The sequence below is a fragment of the Rutidosis leptorrhynchoides genome, chromosome 7 (assembly GCF_046630445.1).
Source record: "Rutidosis leptorrhynchoides isolate AG116_Rl617_1_P2 chromosome 7, CSIRO_AGI_Rlap_v1, whole genome shotgun sequence".
In the NCBI taxonomy this organism is placed as follows: domain Eukaryota; kingdom Viridiplantae; phylum Streptophyta; class Magnoliopsida; order Asterales; family Asteraceae; genus Rutidosis; species Rutidosis leptorrhynchoides.
The window spans coordinates 84,125,535-84,142,536 of NC_092339.1; the positions used below are offsets into that span (position 1 = coordinate 84,125,535).

Consider the following 17,002-nt stretch of genomic DNA (forward strand, 5'->3'; position numbering starts at 1 on the left):
ATTAATAGATCTTTTGGAAGTATGAATTGAGGAAGAAAGTATAGGAATGGTGAAAATAATGGAACGAAAGAGATGAATTTATGACAAAATATCAGACATAGAAATCGAGGAAGATTACCGCATTTAATCAAAGAGGATAATAATTTCCTTGATTACCGAAGAATCAAATCTTATATAGATTACGAAGATATTCTTTAAATATCTTAAATCACGAAAAATCAACCATGACTACGTCAACAGGTAAGACGAATCTTTAATTCCTAACTTCACTCTTTTGTGATAAGCTTCATTCGTACTCTTCAAATAATCGAATTGTTTTATTCATATTACTCAATGATGATAAAACTCTATTTATCAACTCATATTCATCATGAAAACATTCTTATTATTAGCCATGACGACCTCGATCAAATTTCGGGACGAAATTTCTTTAACGAGTAGGTACTGTCACGACCCAGAAAATTTCGACTAATTTTGAACCAAACTCACGATACGATTTCATAATTCTGACACGATAAGAAAAGTCTGTTAGGTTGAGTCTCAAAAATTTTGAACTGTTTCATATATTCATTTGACCTTTAACTATTCCCGACGATTTACGAATGATTAATTGTAAATAGATATGTGTGTGTGTGTGTGTGTATATATATATATATATATATATATATATATATATATATATATATATATATATATATATATATATATATATATATATATATATATATATATATATATATATATATATATATATATGGTAATTGGAAATATAGTTTGAAATAATACCATAATAAAACTGTCGGTAGAAGGTACAAATTCGTGACTGCTAAATGAATTCGCATGTATTGATTTTTATTATTATATTATACTATAATATTATATATCTCTGTTCTCAATCAACTGAATGTACATCCGTGAATTTAAATTAGGATGCTGTTTGTGATTGATTAATCTCCACTATCATAATATAAATATATATATGTCCTTATTCAATTCTGTTTCTTGGAATCACCATTCATTAATCGAATTGAACAATTGCAAAGATGTTTTTATCTTTTCTTGACATTTGATACCCCACACCCACAACTCCCACTTGTTACCATATGCAAACACCACAACTACAACTGTCTTCTACTTACACTTTACCATATACATATATTCATGTGATACGCACATGCATGATTAAAAGACACATCAATCACCACCTTAATTATTATTATTTTTTCCCTCTCTTTTCTTCTTCCTCTCTATTAAACCCACAACTATTATTTTCTTTGTATCCTATTATATCCTTTCTGTCATTCGATTGCTTGCTATTATTACGGGGATCAGCAAACAAACAAAACTCATGTGAACTTTTGCCTTGTTATTCGATTTCTACTTTACTTCTCATACTCAACCAACTAGACTTCATTTATATATATATATGCTATACCAACACCATTATATATCTAACATATTGCTTAACTTCATCATCAAAATAGTGCACCACTTATTGCTATTTCGATTGATATCCCACAACAAATCACCATAACCATTAAACCTAGCTAACTTGCTGTTATGTGATGAAACCCATCACCCGTCACCATCTTGTACAACACCACCAACCATCATTACAACCATTTTGGTTGCAAAAATTGCTGCTGTCATGCACCTTCTGTTTCACCTGCAAACGAGCATAAGATAACCACCATAACCCATCTTAAATCACCAACCCGTATATCTCATGTATATCGATCACTATAGCAATTCTTTTTAAAAAATCCTATTTTGAAAGGTAGTCTTACTTTCATTATTATTTTTATTATTATTATTATCACTAGTATTAATATGATTGATAAGTTGTTTATTATTATTATTATTATTATTATTATTATTATTATTATTATTATTATTATTATTATTATTATTATTAACATATACCATTTTTATTATTAGTATTATCATTATTATTAGTATTATAAGTATTTTCATTGTTATTAACATTATTATTATTTTTAAACTATCATTATTATTATTATTATTATTATTATTATTATTATTATTATTATTATTATTATTATTATTATTATTATTATTATTATTATTATTATTATTATTATTATTATTATTATTATTATAATAAACTTAAAAGTTTTAAAACTTACAAAAAATTAGTGGGAAGCCTAGAGACAATCTGGGCCCCCACACCTCTAGCAATAGCAAAACCTATCCTAGTAAAAATATGAGCAGCAGCACCGGCACCAATATCTTGCGCCATCGAACTCTTCTGAACCCGCTTTAGCAAAGAAACAGCCTCCTTCTCTAATTCCCCAAGGGAAGAAAATGAGAAAGGAATGAAACCATAACCAATCGCCAGACAACTAGATTCGTACTTGACCCGCTTCCGACGAGCCGCATCAATCACAGCACGTCCAGGGACAAAGTCAGAAAGCCCAGACTGTGTCAAAGGAGAAGATCCTGTCAAGTCAACACAAACATCGCGACCACAATCCCAGGAATAAAGTAACACATCTGCAGGTCTGAGGGCCCTGTCGTTCCCTCCAGACAACCCAATGTCAATCTCCTTTCTCGCTGAAATCCCAGATCGATAACAAACATCAACAAGGGAATCCCGGACAATATTATGTCGATGCTTAATACCCACCATACCAGCACAAGACACCGCGTGATCCCCGAAAATATCCCCAGTAAAAACCCTTGAACAGGCAGAGCATGCCGTCGAGATAGAGAACAATAGAACACCTAACCGGTAGCACAACACACATCGGTAAGTCTTTGCGTTCATCGTCTGACCCAACCCCAAAATAGGGACTGCCCTTAGCCAAGCAGAGGTGTGATCACTCTGCTGTGATTTCCATAAGGCCGATTGTCGGGGAGATAACAAAAAAGTGGATTCTGCAGAAGCGGTAACCTTTGTGAAATAAACATCTACCAATTTCTTCATGAGTATTGGGGCAGCGACCTCACTCGGATTACCTAAAATATCAAACCCAACTGTTTTATTAAACAGACCCAATGCATCTTCAAAAGCACCACCAAGACCAACAATACTCGCATGATGTAGTAGCTTGGTCTGCAATCCAGCAGACTGTAATTGAGAAGCCAGAAAAGCATAATGACGAACATCTCCCGCAGAATAAACACCAAGCCCTCCAAATGCAAATGGCAAGGTGGCAAGCCGCCACTGCCAATCACCAAACCCAGGCCCTGAAGCAGTAACAATACGCTCCAAGGAAGATCGAAGGGCTCCATCGAAAGCGCGTTGAGCCGCCTCAAATATACTAGGAGGACAAGTACGCAAGGAAAAGTAGAGTTTAGAAACTCCCGTACATGCCCTAAGCAACAACAACTCACACTGAGGATCATCAAGCTTAGCAACCTTATCATTATTATCATTATCATTTTTAATATGATTATTATTATTATTATTACAAAATAATACAAATCTTTATTTATTTATTATTATTATTATTATTATTATTTTACTAAATAAATATTAGTTATTATTATATTAAATAATATGTATTACATTTATATCAATTATCAATAAATTAGTTAATTAAAATAGCTTAATAAGTATTTGAAATATTAATATTAATAACTTACTTTTAAAAGTTAAATATAAATATTAATTATTTATTAACAAGATAGAAAATGAAAATATAAAGTATATTATTAATATTAATATATAAATTTATTCGATTACAAGTATATGTTTTAATATAAATAAATGATATATGTTCGTGAATCCGAGGCCAACTCTGCATTGTTCAGTTCCGTCGTATGCATATTTTTACTACAAAATATCGTATTGTGAGTTTCATTTGCTCTCTTTTTAAATGCTTTTGCAATATATTTTTGGGACTGAGAATACATGCGCTAATTTTATAAATGTTTAACGAAATAGACACAAGTACTCAAAAATTACATTCTATGGTTGGATTATCGAAATCGAATATCGCCCCTTTTAGCTTGGTAGCCTAAGAATTAGGGAACAGACACTCTAATTGACGTGAATCCTAAAGATAGATCTATGGGACTAACAAACCCCATTCTGGAAAATAGAATGCTTTAGTACTTCGATTTATTATGGTGATTGCGATTGTCTTTATATAGCATACTTGCGAGTATGCGGGGGATATTCTATATGCATCCTTGTTAGTTCGGTTACCAGGTGTTCAATTCATATGAATGATTTTTATACACTTGCGAGTGTAATGTTATTTATGAAAAATGAAATCTTGTGGTCTATTAAATTATGGAATTGATTGATTGACACTTTAAAGCATATTTATTCTCATGTATGAAAGAAATCTTCCGCTATGCATTTGCTCATTTTAAGGATATTTCATGGAGTCGTTCAGGGCATATTTAGGACAGTACGTCGCAATGGGACCAGCTGTAGAAGCGTTCGTCCAGGTGGATTAGAACGGGCCCTTACAATAAATAAGGTATTTATTAAACATGCTAACGTCGTTAATTTTTTTCGTTAAAACCGAGTCATGTGGACAGCACGTGTGGGGCATTTTTGTGTCCTTCCTCATCTTCATTTCATCCATCTTCTCCTAAACAAAACCTAAATTAAAAAAAAATTACTTATAACAACCCAGTTTAATTAACTTAAAACCCTATTTAAATCAGAATCAAGACTGAATACAAATTCAAATTGAAAACTAAATTACAACAAAATCCAATACAATTTATAAAAAGCTACATTCACCATTGATATGTTGTTACAGCACGACAAATACTTGCATATATTTACCTAAATAGAGGCTTAAAATCGTAACATATTAAAATTATTGTTTTTGTTGATATCCCAACATCTTAAAACCTCCATTTTTGTTCGCATCTCAGGTGAATCTGGAAAGAAGTGAAGTCCAAGAACTCGATTTTTTCGGCCACCACAACCGCAACAAACAGCTGTGGAACAACGGAGATTTTGATAAATATAAAAATGGTACAACCTCTTTTTTTTTATTTTTCTAGGTTGCTTCCGATAAACCATTCGAAAATTTTCATCTCACATTCTCTAAGGCACGATAATACTTCTGTTACGGTTTGTCGAATTCAATTTAAGTTTCCATTTCATTACTAGTTAAATACCCGCGATTTTGCGGGTTTTAGGAAATGATAATATTTTGAGACAATCTTCAACGATTATAACACAAATATATAATATACAATTCTAAAAGTCCGCGAAAACCAAAATAATCAACAACGGGAACCGCAGAAGGGACAGACTCATTACAAACTGATTTCGTTCATCTCTCGTTGCTTGAAATTATGCAATTTTAAACTAATTGACGACCAATAAATATAAACAATGTTATTACGAATTACCACGCTCACAAAATGCAATTACAAATCAAGACCACTGCAAAAGCCTAATCAACCAACATATATAACTTCATGTGATAAAGAGAAGAGTCATACCTTCATGTGTCACCTAAAAATGAAATAAAATCAAAATATTTACATGAGTCAAGGTATACAGAAAGATATTTGTAGAAAGAATAGGTAAAATAGGTTTAAAATCACTCTAATAGTAGTTTGAGTGTAAAACCTCTTATTCATTTCACTCTGAAACTAATAATATTTTAACGTATCATAACTTGTGTGTTGATACGTGAAAAATCAACTTTAAAAGTTAGTACTACAAATATGGACGATTTAGAGTTTTGGTTCAACCCATGTTTTGACCCGTTACTCAACATCCATTTAACCTAAACTTTTTTTTAGCATAATCCGAAATAGTAGAAACCGTGAGTAATAAATCATCTTTAGCACTAAATATTACTAACACTACAGTCAGCGTTACGCTCTAGCAATGTGTTCATAGTTGAGCTTTCCTCTGTTCTAAGAGAGTGCCAAACAGAAAGGTGCAATATGGAGTCATTCCATTATGCATGTATAGAAAATAAATTATGAATAAATCTTTATAAGTTTATACTACATGACCCAATGCAGATTAGTATACAAATATGGTTGGTTCTCATCGGGTCAAAGCGGTCAATGCTTCGTTTGATTTTTCTAACCTTCATGATAAACCAAAACAATAGTTGATACCTAAAGTTATTTCAAAATTATGATTCAAGTGTCAAATTTTTACCATTACTATCGGAAGTAAAGGACCGAATATCTTTTCGATCATAATCAAGGACTCTTATGGTACATCAAGCAAAATGGTAGGAGAAATCTTTCTGAAACAGACAAAAACAGCATTAGTTGCAGGTCTGGTAATCCTTACAACAGAAAATTTGGTCAGTCCCAACCTGGGTCATTTTTTTAATACAGGTCCAAGTGGGTCGAGTCATTTTTGAATTCTCGTCAACACTTTTTGTCCATTTCTTTAACTACATAATTAACAAATGTATTGAATTAATGATATGACTTTTTTTATGAAAGTGATAGGAGGTTTTAAGAATTTGATATAACTATTTAAGTGATTTCCGGCCCATTTCATTTTACCCATCATCCTAAACTTTTGCAAGTAAAGTTGTTCAGATAAAAAAAATTAAGAAATGGGTCGAACTTGCCACCTCTGCCCTAATTAGCTTAATTCACAACAACTACCAAACAAGTTGTTTTAACCGCACTATACAATACGGGTTAGCATCTGATGCCACTACACTTTTCTTAATAACCGAGTCAATATGGGTTGTGTTTCATCCGAAAGAAGTCAAACATAAAATGTACTTAAAAAGGAATATGTGAGATGGGTTAAAAGTCACCCAAATTATATTTTTGCATACAACCTTCAATATATCAGGGTGGCCAGGGAAAAGGGCCGGAAATAATCATGGGATAATCCAGTTAGGCTGTGTATATCAGAGTAAAAAATACTCCTCTTCCCCGGGTAGCCTAGGGAAAACCTTATCCGAAAAAATACAACCTTCAATATCATTCTATTGCAAATTTATTACTATTATGATAATAGTATTCTTGTGCTAAAATTTAATAACATATTCTAATAAAGTGGACAAAAAGTGTAAGACTGTCAACCCAACACATTACGAACTCGTTTGATAATGAAATCAAACATAAAAATTAAGTTCTGCTTATCCCTATTTATAAACATAGTAAGCACACATTACGAACTCGTTTGCAAATTCTGTATTTTCTTGGTGACCCATCAAACTCTGTAAGATAACGATATTTAAAAGTTCAACAATCTATCCCGAGATTTTAAGAACAGTAAACACAATTATATGAACCCTATTTAGGTTAGGGTAACCTAAACCCTAACCTACATAGTATAAACCTTATTCATTTACCCGTTTAGTTATATTAACCCACATGACTGATAATATCAACAAATCCACATCAAAATAAATATGCTTTTAAAAGAAATATAACTCAAAAATATGACAGAAAGATATAACGATGAACAACAGTTGGAAAGTTGACTCTACTACTTTTCTATCGACAACTTATTTTTCAAAAGGGAGTTACGGGTTGAAAGTTATGGCTTCACGAAAACAACCCAAAAAATTAACACAAAATTGATGCTTACCTGCTGTTCTGCACAGAAAATTTCAGCCCCCACACACTCTTTTGACGAATATTTAAACCCATCTAAACTCTTCAAAATCATATATATTCTATGTCATTTTGAAGCTTGCCGGGATACTCTCTAACAAAAATATTCGTTTTTATCAAAAATTAACGATTTTTAACTTACAAACCCTCAAAGTAGGCCCAAGAGTAGTGTTTGACACTTTAACCAAAATAATAAAAATTTCTCATTCACGACCCGAAACCTAAACTAACCAACCTGGGTTGACCCATCTTATACCGTAAGTCTAAAATGGTATTCTTGGACGTCTTTGTGGCTTCTATTTTTTAAGAATACGTATATGTTCAAAATAGTCACTTATGACCCAAATGGGTCATAAATTTAAGTGATTCATCTTACTTTTTTTTTTATCTTAAAATCACTAGCAAATGAGTAAAACCAACAACTCAGTTTTTCTTCCATCTATATAAAAGTGTAGCGTAAATGTATTTCATTAAGATTTGACAAATAAGTTGAAAATGGGTAATGTTTAAAACTATTGTAAACACATATAAAATGTAAACCAAACTAATTAGACTCTTTATATAAACTAACACGCTAACAGTATTGATCATATTAACAAATATATTAATGATCCTTTAACATCAATTAACATTAGTCTTTTATATATAAGCATAACTATAACTATAATTATAGCTACAACAATACGATTTAAAAGAGAAACAACAATTTTCACTTGCCTCCTAAATAGTCTAATGAAAAATACTAATGTGAAAACTCATATCCAATGTTTAAAGTAGTGAGTTGATTGGGATTCTAAAATGCATAACACAGTGAACTACCTGGTAAATTAGAAAGGTAAATCACAGAGCAATAAAGACCTGTAAGTTAATGTGAAATTGCAACTAACACTGAAACAGAAAACATTGATAAAAATAATACCTAAGCGAAGACGCCCAAAAGGCCACTCCCATTTTAAGTATTTTATGAATCGATTGAGTTTCAAAAACCTTAACCCTAACAACAGCACCATTCATCTCACTTGTTAACAGGTTCAAAGGAGTATGTTGAACAACTATAGCCATTACGTTTGTTTTCTTAGAAATGCTATAAGAGAAGAGAAAATTGAGTGTATTTTTTGGGTTTGTTTAGAATGATATTTATACTAAGAAAACCCAACCATTATGGCGAATAATTTTAGAAAGGTTGAATACGAAATCATGTCCATAATATAATTTATTTTAATTGATTTTGTTGATACAATTTTGTGTTCAATTAGTGTCAAACTTCCAAAAATATGTCTATTAACAGCTGTTGTTCTAGAATGATCCTGTGATGAAATAACAGCAATTAACCAACAACGATTTAATTCAAAGATTGGTAAAAATCAAACGGATATAGTATACGATTATCTTGTAATTTCAATATTTGTCGAATCAAGAAGAAAGAATAAAAAAAAGGTGCGAGATGAACATATAATAAACTTATAATTAGATATAATGATAAATAAAATTAGAATACAAATATCACATATACCTGATTAAAGATGTTCATCATTCAAGACTTGTTCATCATCTTTTTAATTCGAGACCTGTTCATCATCTTTATTTGGTCGAAAAATCTCTGAAATGATCTCTTTTTTTTTGTAATAGCCGATGGAAGGTTAATTGATTCATGCTTTGGATTTAATCGTATAAAATGAAGAGGAAGATGATGATTGATGAACAATCAACTAAGAACATGTGTGATCGAAATTAGATGTAAATGTTAGGGTTCTTGAGTGTGTATTATTTGTTTGGACCTGGATATCAGATTTGTTCGTTAGATCAACAAAGGGGTTTTTTGTAATTATGAATTTAAATAAAGGGTATTTTAGTCTTTTAAACCTTGGATTAGCTAATTCTTTTTTTTGTTAGCTAATAGTGTAAATGGATGGTTTAGATGAAAGATTAGTAATGATCTAATGGTCATAATTGGCTAACATACATTAATGAGGAGAGATATTGCTCCTCTTTTAATGTTTAAAAGAGAAAAGAGATAAAAGAGATTTGATTTTGTTTGTGTGTAATTGTTACGGCATTTAGGTTTTATAACTAATTGGTTGTGGATTTAATATTTTATTTGTTGTTATTTTTTGTGTGTTTGATTTTGTCCGTAACGATTTTTGAATGGATTTTGATAGTGGCTATTGATATTTTCTTTTGTTTGAATGAATTTGGGTTATGTTTATAAGAAGACGATGAAGGTGGGTATGAATATGGAGATAGTGACATGTGATTTGACTTAATGAACTTTTATAACGACTGTTAGTCTCACGGGCTGCACATGGAACATGAGCAAATCACATGGACTGTTTGTGTAATTTTTCAGTTAAAAAAAAGTCAAAAAATAGTCTTATCGGTTCAGCTGGTAGCATGTCACATTTTGCTTACACTAACACACATTTTAAAAGTTTATGATCTACAATTGTATTTTTTGGAGTATATAGCCTACATTGAAACAAACTAAAAGCATATGACTTATTTGTAGCTTTAACCCATTATTTGATGATATACTTAGATTCGTTTTGTGACAAGGATCACAGAACATATTTGTTTGTCAGATTTGGAATTCATTAGGGCAACCTAACGAGGTGCGTTAGATATCTGAAAAGTGGTAAATACCTGTGTGTTATGGGGTATAGGTTTTAACACTCATTTAGGATTGCATCTGGACACTTCCATTCATTTCCCAAACTAGAACACATACACACACAGTGTATGTAACTTTCTTCACCATCAAACCCAAGCTTGAATCTTTGATGTTATTGGATTGAGTAAGGACTTAGATCCTGATTTCGGGACATCTATGTGATCTAGATTTAGGTATGTGCATCGATTTTGTAGTTTTATCTCTGTTTCATTAAGGGTTTGTTCTTTATGTTATAAATATGCATTTGATGCTTGAATCTTGCATATTTGTGCTAGTTATGGTAGTTTGATGCTAGATAATTGATACTTGTAAGTAATTACATCTTTATGAACATCCAAATTGACCATAGCAGCCTAGAATCAAGATTTTTAGGTTGGCACCGTAAGAAAACTGTTGTTATTTGTTCTTAGTCTTTCGTGTGTGATGCGTTCGTGCGATATATATCTTTTACCCTCTAAATTTATATTTGATTCAAACACTACAATCAAGCACACACAACTAACGAGCACTTAGAACCCGGTTATTATAGCACTTTAATGTAAGTATTCTTATCAAGTTCGTCCCAAGGGACACGGTGTAAGTCGGATATTTGAAACTATCAATTGTCCTAAGGTTTGTTTGATTGGGGGGGGGGGGGGGGGTTTCGATTGATATCAACTAACAACTAAAACTTACACAATTAAACAAACCTAAATTTATCAATTAAACTAGTAACAAGAAACAAGTAGTGAAGTATTAAGACTTAACACAAATTAACTAAGACGTGTTCACTTATCTAATCCTCTTTATGCTTGGCTTGCCCTATTTTGCCTATATTGCTATCTCATTAGTTGTTGAACTATTAAATAGTTAGCATCACTACTAAACCTCAAATCAAATGATACTCCACGAATTCACATAAGCTTTATATCTTAAGATCGAGTTAAGCATGATTTGGTCATTAAGATTGAGCTTAGGTTGAAATCACTTAAAACCCCCAACTATCAAAATCACTTAAGATAATCGGCATTAATATGTTGACTAGAGGCCAATTGAAAATCAACCTAGATCAAGAACACAATCACTTGCAATTCCTAAGCTAGTTGTCTAGATCACCTAAGGTGTTGAAGCACATATTGATTCACTTCTCAAATCACTAAGAGAGCTACACAACATATGTAATCAAAGTCAAGCCTATAACAAACTCATAGCAATGGATCTTTAGCTAACTCAATAACACATGATCATGTAATTCATTCAAACAACAATAATCAATTGATTTGGGGTAAACACAAGTATTAGAGATCCATAGATAAGCAAACACAAGAGATGTAGCCAATCATAGCTAAAGTTAAACTAATAATAAGCATAGAAATGTAAATCATCATCATCTTCAAGTTATTACAAGTAATCAATGCAAAATATGAAAAGTAAAGTGAAGATTACAACCCAAAATGTAAAGAAGATGAAGATCTAAGCTAAACAATGATGAATCTTGAGCTACGTTCCTTGAATCCAACCTTAAATACCAATGGATGATGAAATTAGGGTTTTGTATGTGAAATTCGGACCTTAAGCAGCTGCTCTCTAAAGATGCATATGAAAAACAACCTAATCTCCTTCCTTTTATAATGCTGAAAATCTAGGCTGAAACAGCGACAGGAGCGCCACTTTTGGCTCTAAACAGGGGCGACGCTTTTGTTGAGGAGCAATGCTTTTGGCTGAATAGGAGCACGTCTTTCACTGTAGGAACGACGCTTCTGCTCACTGGAGGAAAATGGAGCTGAAATGTGCATAAGAATGTCACTTTTTTAGTTGGTGTGCGCTTTTGGCTCATAGGAGCGGCGCTCTTGATTGAGGAGCGGCGCTTTTGATGCTGATTTTGCACTTTTCCATTTTCTTAGCCAATTTTGCCCAAGATTTGGTCAATTTTACACCAAATTCACTCCTTAGCCCTTAATTTACCATTTAGCTCAATAGCATATAAAATAGGCTCCAAGATAGTCATAAACCGAGCAAAGTGAGGTAGATATCGCGAAATAAAACATATATAAATGGAGCGATATCAAACCCCCTACATTTGAATCTTTGCTTTTCCTCAAGCAAGCAATCTACGAAACAAGTTTGGAGATAGAGAACAAATAAGTGAACAATGACAAAGCGCAAGAAGGTTAAGCTCAAAATGATACCTTTCATGAATATGCAATAGGTGGCTATGGTGTTCTCTAAAAACTTGCACTTGCTAGGACTAAGCACAATCATCCTCTTCTTCTACTAACACAAGCTTAACTCAAGCTCCAAATAATATCTTCAAATCTTCAATCCTCAAACACTAACATAAACATAATTCAAGCCTAAGTCTACCCGAACCAATCATGCCCCCGGTCAAAGTCAACTTCATCTACGAGAAGGTCATCAAACACCAATCACAAAGTATCAAATCATTACAAACTCGAACTTGACCTCCTTGAACTTGACCAAATATGTAGGATTCACGGAATAGCCATAAACTCATCAAAAAAATCAATCATATCAATATAAGCCTACTAGAACAAACTTAAAGTGTACCCAAAATATGTAAATTGCACCCCGAAATGAATAAGGTCCATGAAAATCGCACACATCACCACTAATCACGAAATGCACCGTGTAAAGAATACGCTTCCAAAAAGAATGCTCACCTCATCAACCCGCAATGGCTATCCCTCTTCCACCTCCATGCCCCCAAAACACCTATTTTTCATCAATTCCAAGAATGATCGTCAATTCCAAATATATGTCGTCAATTCCAATTGATAGTCGTCAATTCTAAGAATAGGGTTAAGGTGGGTGTGCCAAAGGTAAGGGACTGGGTACCCCACCTTTATTTGGTTACCCGGGCATGGGGTAACCGGCACTCATCAAGCTTTCTATCACAACTCTATGGTTTCTCTCATAGTAGGGCAAAAGCATTGACGAAGGTTCGTGGAATTAGGGCCCCACGTGGCTAAATAAGAAATTCCGCCAATTCCAAATTTTTGAAGCACTAGGAAGACTTTAACTTCCTTTCAAATAATCGAGATTGACTTGGGAGACTTTACTCCCAAGATTGGAACAAACATAACTTGGAAGACTTTACTTCCAAAATGAGATGATGCTTATCTACTTCCCACATAATAAGCTTTTATGCTTATTTTAAGAAAAAGTAGGAAGTAGTTACTACCGTTTCGTTAATTGCATGTGCAATGGTGTCATAGCTTTTGGCTATGGGTTATGTTATCTAGCAACACTAGCACGAAGCCATTGCTCCTAAAAAGGATAGCACTTTGTGAAGCTCAAGGCTCCTCTTCCCACGACACTTAGCATAGCTAAATGTAAAATGGTGTAGATTAGGAAGTCTTCTACACCAAGTGAATTAACCATTCAAGTTTATTTTTGAAACATAAGAGGGTGTACTTTAACCACCGAACTTTTTAAAACCGGGAAGACTTTACTTCCTTAAGTTTGAAAAACTTGGAAAAGACTTTACTTTTCCCCCAAAAATTTTGAAAATTTTTGCAAGTTTTAACCATTTTAGGTGTTTATGATATGTATTAATGTAATGGTTAAAAACTTGCTCCAAAAATTGTTCGACAATGCAAGCTTTGAACTTTATGATGCATGCGATACGTTCACTCGAAATAGCTTCAAAATGGCCCAAAATTTTAACTCTCCCCCTACATTTAGCGTATGCAATTCCCTCATTTCATTAAAGCGGTAGAATAAGTGAAAATGAGGGACATTTTGAAATAGAAAAGATGAGAGGGAAGAAAGTAAAAACGGCGAAGATCAAACGATCATTGTTGTTACCATTCGTATAATATGTAGTCACCAAGTTGCTCGCTTGTCATTGTACCACTTGATGAGCCAAAAGAAGGAGCCAAGTGCATATGACATTCCCTACAATTTGAAGTATGCTCACAAGGTACAAAATGTGAGGGGCCATACTCGAGGGAGTATATGCGCCCACAATAAGATCAAAGAGTTTCAACGTCATCACAAAAGTAATCAAAACAATCATAAGTTTAAAGACGAACTCCACCAAATAATCCAACCATCATGATCACAAACAAATTATAATAATCTCTATGCTAAACAAACAAGCACAAGATAGTAACGATCATCCACAATTTCACAACCAATACACTAACCATCATAATCATCAACAACACATGCAAGATAAACACGATAATAAACATTACGATCCTAATAGTGTTGGATTATTACAAACCATAATTCAAATTCATTGTTTCATTCGGGAATCACATACCCTCCGGATTCAAATACTTCCCATCGTCATCGAATTTCAAACACAAACAAATTGTTTTCAACACACACAAATCATCAAATTGTTCGAATTCTCCCAAACCATCCGCCCTTAGTTATACATGCCACTTGTTGAAATAAAAGTACACAAGAGGAATGAGAGCACAACAATAGAAATTACCACCAACTATACCCTCCGTAGTAGAAACTTCTGGATTGGTCCTGATTCGGGTAGTCGTCATAATTTGGTGACCTATCCAATTCACCTTGCTCGCTTGGTTGTTGTTGTTGTTCCCTCCTCCTTGCAAAGTACTCAACTTCTTGAGCTCGCCTAAGTGCCTCGTTTGGGTCATAGTCGATTAGTAGTTGGGTTCTTGGTTGATTATAATCATACAGGTTAAAAGTGGGAGCAAATGGCCTCGGGGAAGTTGGGTCCGCTTGATGTAGCTGGCTACAATGAACTTCCCATTGAGAAACTGCACGTAGGCCCGAGAAGTGGGAGCTTGCTTCATATGCTTGGTTTGTTTCGTTAATATTGATTTGATTAAATTGATTTTCAAGCCAGGTTTGGTCATAATCACTGGGAGCATTACTCTCCGCACCTTGTGCTCCACTACTTGCTCCAAGATTACCCGTTTCATACTCATGTCTCACCCTTTCTTCTTCTTCTTCCTCATTTTCCCCGATGTTTTTTAGATCAAACCAACTCCTCATAAAGTTGTTCACGTCCCTTTTCAGAATCTTACCCCCTTTGAAATCAGCATACCCGAATCTAGCCATCTCATTGGCCATGTACCCTGAGATGTCAATTCCCAATTTCATTGCTATCCATGTCACAAATACACCATCCACCGTGCCCTTTTTCCCCTTTGTCCCAGTTTTATCGAAAATATATTCAGCAATTACATGGGGGACATGGACATGTTTCTTATTGGAAATTCGGTCAGTGAGCCAAATGTCCAAGTATGACATTTTCTCATTGCTATGAAATTAGTAGTTGACCGTGTTCGCAATGAATCGAGCTATGATCCGAAGTTCATGTGTCTTAAGGGCGTTTTCAACAGTTTTACCCGGGCTAAAAGTTCCATCGCTTATTTGGTGCCAGGCCGCAGGATAGTTAAATTCTTGAGGGTTGGTATTTAGAATTTTGCAAGACAAGAGGTAATCCCAAAGGGCATCAGTGTTGTTTCTAAATTCGGTGTAAATTGTAACACCGGCCATTTTTTTTTTAAATACACAGCGGAAGACTTTGTTAACAAATACAATATAAGCCACGTCTTTACATTAATTCGTGACATTACGTTAAGTTTACATAACGGTGTTACGTTATCACAAAACATTATTTATACAAAAGTCCACATCAGAGTTGGGTTGTCAAACATGTCTTCTGCATCAATACCCATCCCATCTAGCAGTACCTAAACCTGCAAAGGGGGAAACATGTGGGGGATTAGCGCACCGCTAAGTGAATGGAATCTATCTAACAGATATAGCTTAAGCCACACACAAGCTATATACATCAACAATACCTGCTAACTACCAACTAGCATACAATAAGACAATACGAGGATCGGCGGCTTGTACGAGCACACTACTCCCAGCTGATCGGGCCTGAGTCTACCGATAGTCCCTGCTACTCAATTCACAGTATAGTTATCCAGATGCAGGGGATGCATCATTCACACTATACTCCACAATCAGTAGCCTATGGACCCAACCTCCCCTAGGCACGGTTGACCTCATACGGACTCTAACCTCTCCTAGGCACGGTCTCGAGTCCCCAGTCTCCCTAGGCCCGACTGGTGCCATTCACACAGTGTACACATAATTCACATACAACATCAGGAAAACGATATTATTATTCTAACATGGCAATTTCTACACTATGCATGGTAAAAGAGTCAACCACAGTAGCATGATATGCTACTTAAACTCCATCCGGAGATAGACCCACTCACCAATTACCAGCAACTGCTCAGTTATTATTTCTGAGCTTCTTTCTTGTCCTTATCTCCTGAGAACAGCAAAAACCAAGTTAGAATAGTGTTCCCATCAAGATTAGACACACTGACAGCGAATTATAGCAAATTCATAAAAAAAATGCGTCCGCTAAAATTTTCATGCTTAACACTTATGCACTTTCAAAATTTATAAATTTACATAAATTTACATCCTGAACACCAAAATATAAACGGGCAGCATAACGGCTAGAAAAAGGCACTTTGGTAAAACATTCTGCCCTGGACACACAGTCGGTCGACTGTCTCCTCAATCGGTCGACTGACATAGACAGTCGGTCGACTGTTGACACAACCGGTCGACTGACTTTCCCAATCGGTCGACTTATTTGGTATCACCACAATCGGCCGAAAGTCGAACTCAATCGGTCAGTTCACTAGCCAGTCGGTCGACTGTCGACCGACAGTCGGCCAACTGTGTTCATCATCTGCAGATTCTGAACACAACCTACGGACTTCAAGCTAAATTCACCAAAACTCGATCTAGAGCTCGTTTTCGACACCAAAA

General features: G+C 34.2%; 2 long non-coding RNA genes across 2 annotated transcripts; one reads left to right on the forward strand and one right to left on the reverse strand.

Annotated features, from left to right (window-relative positions):
- The first annotated feature begins 1,421 nt into the window (after positions 1-1,421).
- LOC139857852 (uncharacterized) lies at positions 1,422-9,452 on the forward strand. Its single transcript, XR_011762721.1, has 3 exons — positions 1,422-1,777; positions 4,861-4,963; positions 9,175-9,452. It is a non-coding gene; the product is annotated as an uncharacterized lncRNA (long non-coding RNA).
- Positions 4,987-9,316, reverse strand: LOC139857851 (uncharacterized). The gene is made up of 3 exons (XR_011762720.1): positions 9,059-9,316; positions 6,116-6,206; positions 4,987-5,452 (listed from the first exon to the last, which is right to left on the reverse strand). It is a non-coding gene; the product is annotated as an uncharacterized lncRNA (long non-coding RNA).
- Positions 9,453-17,002: the final 7,550 nt, after the last annotated feature.